Source organism: Suricata suricatta, chromosome 4 (genome assembly GCF_006229205.1).
Source record: "Suricata suricatta isolate VVHF042 chromosome 4, meerkat_22Aug2017_6uvM2_HiC, whole genome shotgun sequence".
Classification (NCBI taxonomy): Eukaryota; Metazoa; Chordata; class Mammalia; order Carnivora; family Herpestidae; genus Suricata; species Suricata suricatta.
The window spans coordinates 44328605-44338682 of NC_043703.1; the positions used below are offsets into that span (position 1 = coordinate 44328605).

At 39.9% G+C, this 10078-nt stretch overlaps 1 pseudogene; it reads right to left on the bottom strand.

The window, feature by feature from the left end:
- Nucleotides 1–9423: 9423 nt before the first annotated feature.
- LOC115290562 lies at nt 9424–9827 on the bottom strand (annotated as a pseudogene).
- Between the last annotated feature and the right edge of the window lie 251 nt (nt 9828–10078).

Consider the following 10078-nt stretch of genomic DNA (forward strand, 5'->3'; position numbering starts at 1 on the left):
CCAGACCAATTAAGAAACTGCATGAGTGTCTCTTCATTGCTTTTCGTCCGCCACTACCCCTTCAGGGAGCCCTGGACCAGCCGGAGCGCGCCTCTGGCAGAGCCCAAACTGAGTTAACTGACTAAGCTACCCAGATGCCCCAAGTTTAATCTATATTTTTGAGTGAAGAAATTGATTTTGTATAATAATTCTGTAGTAGGCATTCTTGCTTCATGCAGGTTTTAGTAGAAATGCTCATGGTATTTCACCAATGAGTTTATTATTTTTTGGTTTGAGACAGGTAGTCAACATTACAGGAAGGAAAATAGCCTATATTCCAAATTTTTAGAAACCTTGAAATTAAGAATGGGAGTACATTTTTGGGGGAGCGCTTGGGTGGCTCGGTTGGTTAAACATTCAACTTGGGCTCAGGTCATGATCTCACGGCTTGTGAGTTTGAGCGCTATGTCTGAGCTGTTAACACAGAGCCCAGAGCCCGCTTTGGATTCTGTGTCTACCTCTCTCTCTCTTTACCCCTCTCCTGCTCATGCTCTCTCTCTCTCTCTCAAAAGTAAACATTAAGAAAAAAAAATTTTTTTTAGAATGGGAGTACATTTTTATCAAATGTCTTTACAGAATGTACTATTATCTTACAAAATTTCCTACTTACTTTGACTTTTTAAATGTATACTAACAAATATTCTGTAAAAAAGTATGCTTGGTTGGGGCATCTGGGTGGCTCAGTTAGTTAAGTGTCTGACGTCAGTCAGGTCATGGTCTCGCAGTGTGGGTTCAAGCCCCGGGTCAAGTTCTGTGCTGACAGGTCAGAGCCTGAAGCCTGCTTCAGATTGTGTCTCCCTCTTTCTCTGCCCCTCCCCCACTCACACACACTCTCTCTCTCAAAAATAAATCAACATTAAAATTTTTCTTAATAAGAAATATGCTTGGTGATGGTGGATTATTATTTTCATGTACTTTAGGATTTGATTCATTAGTACTTCATTTAAAATTTTCACATAAAGTTTCAAAATTAGTTTGGAGGGTGGAAATTTCAAACAGTTGGCTCTGAGTTCACTTCCTGCCTTTCTTCTGTAAGGGATGTGGACCATGTGTTCCTGGGAGGAATGGAACTGATATCAGAAAGCAGAGGATAAGCACAGCCCCTTAAGGAAATAGGGCCCTGGTCTTGCATATTGGAAATCAATCCTCATTTTTTTCAAACTCTTGGAAGCCGCAGACTGGCACCAGCTACAGTAAAGTCTGATTATTGTTAGGTCAAGGCACTTCCACCAATCCCTAACTGCCTGCAGATTTTTCTTCCCTTTTCCATGGTCATTTCCTTGAAAGAGACTTGAGCTATCATAAAATTTGCTTTTCCCCATTTCCCTGGGTAGTTTTTATTATTGTTGCTACTTTGAGATAGATTTAGCACCATTATTTACATACATTTTGTTGGACAGTAGGAATCGAAACACATTCATCAAAAGCCAGAACAACGGGTAGAAACAGGATTAGACAATTCCTATGCAGAGCACAACCACACAGGGTAACCTGAGAAGAGTGCTACCTGGCTCACTCCGCCATCTGGTGTCCCCAAACCACAATCACAGTGCCAAGAATGCATAGCACCAAGAGTGCATGACACAATTTACCACGCAAAGTTGTGCAGCCTCAGTGTACAGAATAGTGTTCGGGCCATAGGGAAAATCATCTGGTAACCATAAAAAGAAAAAAGTTTCTGCTGTAGGCATACTACTTTTGTCATCTGCCCCTCCCTTCCTTCCCACTGCCAAATTCATATGTTGAAATCCTAATGCCCAGTGTATGCCTGTTAGGATGTGAGGCCTTTGCAAGTTGCTTAAGTCATGATAATGGAATTATTCACAGTACCTTCATGAATGGAATTAGAGCTCTTACAAAAGAGACCACACAAAGCTCCCTCTCTTCTACCATTTGAGGGCTAAGATAGTTTCAGATGTACTTTTTTGTTTAATCAGTGCTATTCATGGCTGCATTGAATGAAATATGCATATTTTAGAACATGCCCCAAAGATGAACAGAAATGATTATTGTTAATTGTATACGAACTTGAACTATAAAAAGTATTATTTCCTTGAAGATAATATAACGTTGGCCATAATCTAGGTCTATTCCTATATGAACAGTGGATTTGGAAGAGGTCAAAATAATTTGGGGTTGATAAAACTTATCTTTCAGCCATACTGTAGGTGGAGTTGTGGAAAACATTTTTCATATTCTCAGGCTGTCAGGACCTGCCTAGACAAATTGTCCTGACCAAAAGTTAATGCCACATCCACTAGATATGGTATTCACAGTGTCTGGTATGTTCTAAATATCCAAAAAATACTTGTAGAATAAGTAAACGGGTATTTATTACCAAAAGATGTAGCTGACTATGTTTGAATAAGTATGAAGAAAGTAACCAATATTTTGTGCCCACTTGTGGAATGCTATAATCTTTGAAATAAAGAACTGAGGAGGAAAATCACCAATTTCTATAATGCTTCTTAACTAAAATATTGTGGCCAGAGACTCTGGCAGAAGTAGCCTCAAAAGCTGTGCATTCAAGATTTACGTTAGCACATTCCCGTCTCCTCCTATCTTCTTATTAACTGAAGTGGGGACAGGAACGGGTACGGGTGGGGTGTAAATTCAAAATGGGCTTCAGGGAAAAGTAATAAAAATGATGAGCTAGTAGGATATATGATTATAAGGAAAAGCTGAGGGACTCAGGACTCAGGTGAAAGGGAGAATGAGGAAAACCGAATCTGTTGCTTCAAGGATATGAAAGGTTATAATGAGGAAGGTGCTGACCAGCTGTTCTGTACTGTCACAAAAGACAGAATAAAAAGAGGGATATTTTACAGAGAGTAGAGCTTCAAAGTGAGGCTCCGTTACCAGACCTGGTGCGGGAGGATAGCACCGAAAAGTGTTGCTAATGGACCAACTTCATTAGCATCACCTAAAACCTTGTTAGAAATGCAAATTCTCCAACCTTGCCTCTAATACACTGAATCAGAAACTCTAGGGTTAGGGCTCACCCATAGTTGGTCTAATTTTTTTAAGCTTATTTTTATTTATTTTGAGAGAGAGAGAGAGAGAGAGAGAGAGAGAGAGAGCGCGCGAGAGCGAGCGCGAGAGGGAAGGAGAGCGAGCGCTCGCAAGCAGGTGTGGGGGGTTGCGGGCAGAGGGAGAGAGAGACAGAATCCCAAGCGGGCTCTGTGCTGACAGAGGGGAGTGCTAGATGGCTAGAACTCAAGGTGCCATCATGACTTGAGTTGAAGTCAGGAATCAGATGCTTTACTGACTGAGCCACTCAGGTGCACCTCAGCCATAAGTCTTTTTAACAAACCTTTCAGGTGATCCTGATGTATATTAGGTTTGAGAATCATGGATAAATTCTTGAGGACACCTGGTGTCCAGATACAGCAGTTTTGAGAAGTGTCTTGAAAAAATAAGGACGTTAAGCGTCTTCCATTTTAATATTTATTGTCCGTCTTTGTCAAGAAGACACCCTCATCAATATACTTTATCCATTATATAAACCCCAAGGGATAAACCCCGCTGCTTTGGAAAATAAAGTTAGTGGATGTATTGGGGTATGTAACTTGTAATCAACAGTAGTGAAAATTGCCCCAAAGTAAAAGGAAATTCCTCTCATTCCAGAAGTTATTGAAGATACTCCACAAAGAGTGCACTTTAAAGAAAAAAAATAAATAAAAGTACATCACCCCACGACTCACCCAGGGTCAAGGTTTTCAGGATTCAGCAAGAGAGGTGGACACACACAGTGATGATATGGTTAAAGATGCTCTTATGAAGTAGAGTTAATAAAAAAATGAGTCCAAGAATAGTCTTTAGCAGTGAGAGGGTTCTCAAAGAAGGCCTCTCACATTCTAGAAAGATTGAAAAGTCTGCAACCATAATCTTTCTGGAGAAAAAGTTGTCAATGTGCATTAAGAATCTTAAAAATGTTCTACTTCATAATTTGCCATCTAACTTTTAGGAATTTAAACTAATGAAACAATCAAAAATATAATCTAGAATGTTCACTGCAATTTTATTTGTAATACTGAAAAATATTAAAGCAATCCCTAATTGCCTACTGATTTTTCCTTTATAGGCAAAAAAATAAAAGCACCAATATATACAGGACTATATAAAAAGATTGTCTGTAGTGCCCCCCTCCAAAAAAATAAAATAAAATACCAAACAAATCTAGAAACAATATAAATGTTCATTATTAAGGGGAAGGTTAGGGGCACTTGGGTGGCTCAGTCAGTTAAGCAGCCGACTTCAGCTCAGGTCATGATCTCACAGTCTGTGGGTTGGAGCCCCGCATCCGGCTCTGTGCTGACAGCTCAGAGCCAGGAGCCTGCTTCAGATTCCGTGTCTCCCTCTCTCTCTGCCCCTCCCCAGCTCACTCTCTGTCTCTGTCTCTCAAAATAATGACATAAAAAAACAAAAGAAAGTCATTTAAAAAAAGGGGAGAAGGTTAAATTCTGGTAATTGATACCATGGAATATTATGCTATCATTACAAAGAATGAAATTTAAACTTTTGGCTTGGAGGAATTTCCATAATGTACTGTTAAGTGATAAAGCAAGATGAAGGGAAGAATTCACAAGATGTTTTTATTAGAAAGCGAACAATGACAACTCTCCCATCGTTGTGTTTATATTTGTGTATGATTATATTAGAATGTATAAGTGTGGAAGAAAGCCAAAATATGTTAACAAAAAGAAAGACAGCTATGATAAAACATGTGTAATAAGGTCTTGTTTATGTAAAATTATACACATCTGTGTATTTATATGCAGCAAGACAATTAAAAATTAGTTTGCTAACCGTAGTTCTTTTTGGGTTGTAAGATTTAAGGTGATTATTGCTTTATTTCTTATTCCTTTACATATTGCTTGATTTCTTTGCATAACAGACATACAAAACATAACTTATTGTAACAACAATGAAGACACACCAGTGGAAGTGTAAAAATGAACAGATCCCTCTAGTTGTCAGTCACTTAGGAAATAGGAGTAGCAGAGGAAATCTGTTGGAAGGTAAGAAGAGCCAGATACTATTCCTCTAGGGAAGCCTTAGATCAGCTGAATAGAGAGGAGGGGCTGGGCAGGACACTGAGGGAGGAAACAGCAGTGACAAGGCCAGTTAGTGGGAGAAAACAGGGCTTGGGAATGTAGGACTCCATGCACTCTGAGCAGTGCAAGCATCTAAGGACTCCTGAGGCCACTAGCGGTGCTCTGCTGGTGACTGTGGAAGGTCTGCGTTAGGGTGTTTTCAGGAAGCTTCCCTGCTAGTCGCCGAGTGAGAAGTAAGATGATTCATTTTCAGAAATACCAAATAAAAGCTGTGCTGTCTGGTTACCAATAGGTTTACAACCTACTGGGAATATGTATGAAACAGCCCCCCACAATGGAGTCCCAAAGCCTTAGACACTTCACTTCCTGGTTCTTCTTCCCCTCTCCATTTTGTGGGCTTATTTTTCATGGGCTTTGCAATGAGCATGTGCCAAAGAACTGAAGTCTCTGTGTCACCTCAAAGAATGTACATTTGTTCCAATCAGACTAGTTTTTGGCCTTACTTGGGCATAGGTGACGTCCTGGCAAGGCTGTAACCTCTGTAGTGCTCAGCCAATGAGGAACCTGGGCAGGGACTTGCGCACTAGGAGATAAATTGCCGGCTGTAACTGCCCCGACTGTGCCTGTCCCTCAGACACCCACTCTTGCAAGAAAGTTGATTAAAGCCTCACTTTATTGTGTTTCAAGTCTCCACATCCTTCTTTTGCCTGGGGCGGAGGACTTATTTCTCACACTTTGGCATTATTGTTTTCTGTCCTGACTTTCATGATTTTCTATTTTCCCCACCTGCCTGAACATTGTCTGCTCTGCCCTACCACTTGTACTTTCGAACAACTGAGGCAGTAAGACTAGAAGAAGGAAAAGTAGGAGAGATGATCTCACAGTGAGGAGGGGGAAAGGGCCCTGGTGAGAGGAAACTGGTGTGCTTTCTAATTCCCTGTCAAAACACCCTGCAATTGGCTTCTTTTATAGCATTTACCATAGTTTATGTTTTCTCATTTGTTGCTGTTACGATGTCTGCAATTATCTTAAAGTTCTTTAACATTACAATATGATATTATACAATGCAAAACTTAGGTTAAACCAATACCCAGGCATTGATGTAGAAAGCAAACTCAGAAAGTGGTCAGCTAGTGTGCTAATTAAGTACAGCTGAGGGTCAGAGAACATTTTACCAGAAAGGACTAGACTCCAGAGGTGGCTATCACCGGCCCTCCTCATATTACCCACACTTTCATCAACAACAGAATGTTGTAATTAGCATATTTGATATCAGAAACAGCTTTCTATTTACTTAAAGTTTAGCCTATTGCTTTATGAGGGGAATATCAGAAATGAACTGTGATATTAAGGTATTTAACATACATTGAATGTTTAATAACAAGCATGAATAGGGTATAAGAATCCAGCAAGGCTTATGACATGTAAAAAGGTCTGGTTTGAAGCCACGAACTCTAGTTTCTGTCCGGCTGTTGGAGTGACAGGATCCTACTTCTGGAAACTGGCCATTAAACTAGAATGAGCTTTTCATGCAAATGAAAATGAAATGCTTTAATGGCTAAAGCATCTGAAAAGAAAGAGAGTAGAGGCTTTCTCCAGTCTACAGAAGTCATATGAATTGTTTTTAGGTACTTGGCTTTGCTAATAAAATTTTAGTTAATAAATATCTATCTTTTGGTCTGAGACTTGCTTTTAGCATAACCTGCTGTTCTTACAGCAGCCTACTCTATCCATTTCAAACTTCTTTGGTGGCCACCATAATCTACAAAAGACCCCAAGGATTTTGATATGGTCCATAGGTCAGTTTGCAATAGCTGGCATTTTCATTTACTATTTTCCTCCTTCCTTAGACTGTAAATTCCTTATCCGGTTTACACACTGGCACCTAGCACAGAGGCTTCTATAGTAAATGTGTGGAAATAATTCGGTGCGTGTTGTAAATCAGTTGGCTGAGCTCCCCAGCTTCTTTTCTACTGTTTTCTAATCTTCCTCCTGAAAGTAATCAAAGACGCAGAACCTACGGAGGCTTCCCAGAGTTCAACACAAAACTTCAGTGGGTTCTGACAGGAAGAAGGACTCTTTGCGGATGGAGTTAAGAATTTTATTCTTCCGTACTTGGGAAATATGTATTGCGCCACATTTTACCCACACTTCTTTTCAGGAGTGTAGACTGGACAGATAGAATAAGTGAAAACAGAATAAATGTAATCATAAAAAAGTGGTGTAGAATCAAACAGCCTAGCTACACTCTGGTCCCCTACTCACTGGTATGACTGTGGGCAAGCTAGTGCCTCAGTTTCCTCATCAAAACAGCGATAACTTATAGGTTTGTTGAGAAGATTAAAGGAAATAATACATGTGAACTACTTAGAAAAGAGCTTGGCAGACCTGAGGTAAGCCCTAGGTGATAATTAGCATTTCTTCCCACTATCATTATTTATACCCAGTAACAGAAGAGTTGTGAATGAAGTGTTCAATACCAGGTGCTTATTTCTCCAAGTAAGTGTTTTCCAACTAGGAGACCATTGAATTATCTGCAATGTCTGTTAAATATTTGGATTTCCAACCCCGGCCCTTAGAGACTGATTCACAAAATCTTTGATTGCTAGAGACTCCCCTCAGGTGATCCTATGATGAGCTAAGCTGGGGAAATGCTGCTTTAAATGAGGGGGGGGGGAAGCATTTCTAAGGACCTTTCGTCGTCTGGTTTAAAGTTGGCTTCTGATTAAGAAACCTGCCTAAGGCAGTCTTTGGTGCCTCAAGGCACCCTTTGGTAGTAAGAGCTAATTTTTTTTTAAAGCAGTAAAACGGCTTTGGTCTCCTAAACATTTGAGTTTGGATCTGTTACTGAAGAAAGACCTCCACCTTTCTCGACTTTTACTGCCTTATCTGTAAAATGTAAACAATGACTATTCCTTCCCTTGTAGGGATTCCTGTAAGATTAAATGAGATAATCTCCTATATGTAAAGCACAGTTCCTGTACAGAGCAAATTCTCAGTAATTAATGATAAATCTTGATTGGGATTAGTGAGGGGCACCTACCTGGCTGGTTTAGTCAGAAGAGCATAGGGGCGCCTGGTGGCTTAGTCAGTCAAACATCTGATTTCTGCTCGGGTCATGATCTCGTGGTTTGTGGGTTCCAGCCCCACATAGGCTCTGTGCTGGAGCCTGCTTCAGATTCTGTGTCTCCCCCTCTCTCTCTGCCCCTCCCCCACTCTGCTCTTTCTTGCTCTCAAAAATTAATAAAACATTAAAAACAAAAAAAGAGCATGTGACTCTTGATCCCAGGGTCATGAGTTTCAGACCCATGTTGGGTGTAGAGATTACTAACAAAAAATAAATAAATAATAAGTAATAGTAATTCGGATCAGTTGTAATCAGACTTCTTCCAGTATGGCTGAGTGGCTCCTACTGAGCTTCGCCCTCCTGCTGAAAACGATATGTTCTGGACAAAACAGGAAAAGCAGTAATTTAAAGGCCCCGGAGAGCGAACAAAAGCAGGCAGATTCTCAAGGGGAGTTGAAACTTTTAAAAAGGGAAGTGCATAGATAAAGTATTCATTTTTCACTCATACTTGTTCTATGGGCATCAACACATCACTAAAACTCTAAAGAAAATTCTCAAATTTTCTGACCTGAAGAACTAGCGGACAGTTTTGAGGACAACACAGCTATTAGCAAGTGTAAGGGAAATCCTAGAGATTTTGAAAGGGAGCCAAGGTCTATATAAACTCTGCCTAAACCTCTGTCACCCCATGCAAGCACTGGGCAGACTCCAGCTAAAGATGAAAGAACTCAACTAACCTTAAAGGTGTTGTCTAGGAGGCAGTGTTTTCACTTTGAGTGCAACCAAACAATTGCTTACTAAAACAGAAAATCTATACTCCTCAGAGGACTATGAAAGAATTCAGTATCTAAAACATAACGTTGTTGTTGCTGTTGTTATTGTTGTTTTAAAGGCTCAATACTCCTTGGGTTGAATTGGAGGAGTGTGCTTCGGCAGTATTTTTCTCTTGCTTGATAGGCCTACTTGAGTTGTGAAAGGTTGGAGGCAAAGTTTGCATTGTCTTAGCCTCCACTCTATCATGTTTGGTCTATTGCTGCCAGAAGCTTTCTTTCCTGTTTTCCTTACTCTCTAGAAATACATCCCTTAAACTTTTCTACTGGGTAAACAGAGTGTTTTCTGTTTTGTTTTAACCATGCAACAATGTCTTTTATGGGTTTTTAGAAGTATGTATGGGTTTTTAAAATTATTTCCTCAATCTCTTCATAAACAGGCAAAAATAAATATACTGCTTAATATATCAGAACTTGCAAATATTGATCATTACCTAGAGAAGGCAAAATAATCCCTAAAGCCAGGAGGGCAATTCATCTGCTGACCTCCAATACATGGCGATGAACATGATAGACAGACTGTCCCCCATCTGAATCCTTCATTCACTGCCATTTGATAACCCTTCTTCAGGCTTGAATCACCAGCACATTTCTTGCCAACAATCATTAAGTGTCCAAGAAAACTTTCATCATCTTCTGTTACAGAAATCTGGGAGGTGTCTTTCTTGGGTATCAACAGAAAATGTGTAGGTGCTTGAGGGAAATGTCATGAAAAGCAAAACACTGGTCATTCTCACAAATGATTTTGGCTGCGATTTCCTTGCAAATGATCTTGCCGAGGACTGTGTTGCTACCAGGCCTGCTCGCCTGAGCCTTGGCAATCTCAGCTGCCATTTCCGCCTCCCTTCTGTGCAGCTGCCCCAACACTGGAGTGTTTTCATTTTAATCAACTTAACGCTCCTTAAAATTTTAGTTACTTATAGGAGCCTGCCCCACAAAGTCTAAGCTTTCTTTTTTAATTCAAGTATAATTAACATAGAATTTAAATTAGTTGTGAGTATAAGTATAATTTTTCAACAATTCTATACATTTCTCAGTATTCATCAAAATAAGTGTACTCTTATTCCCTTTTATCTAGTTAGTGT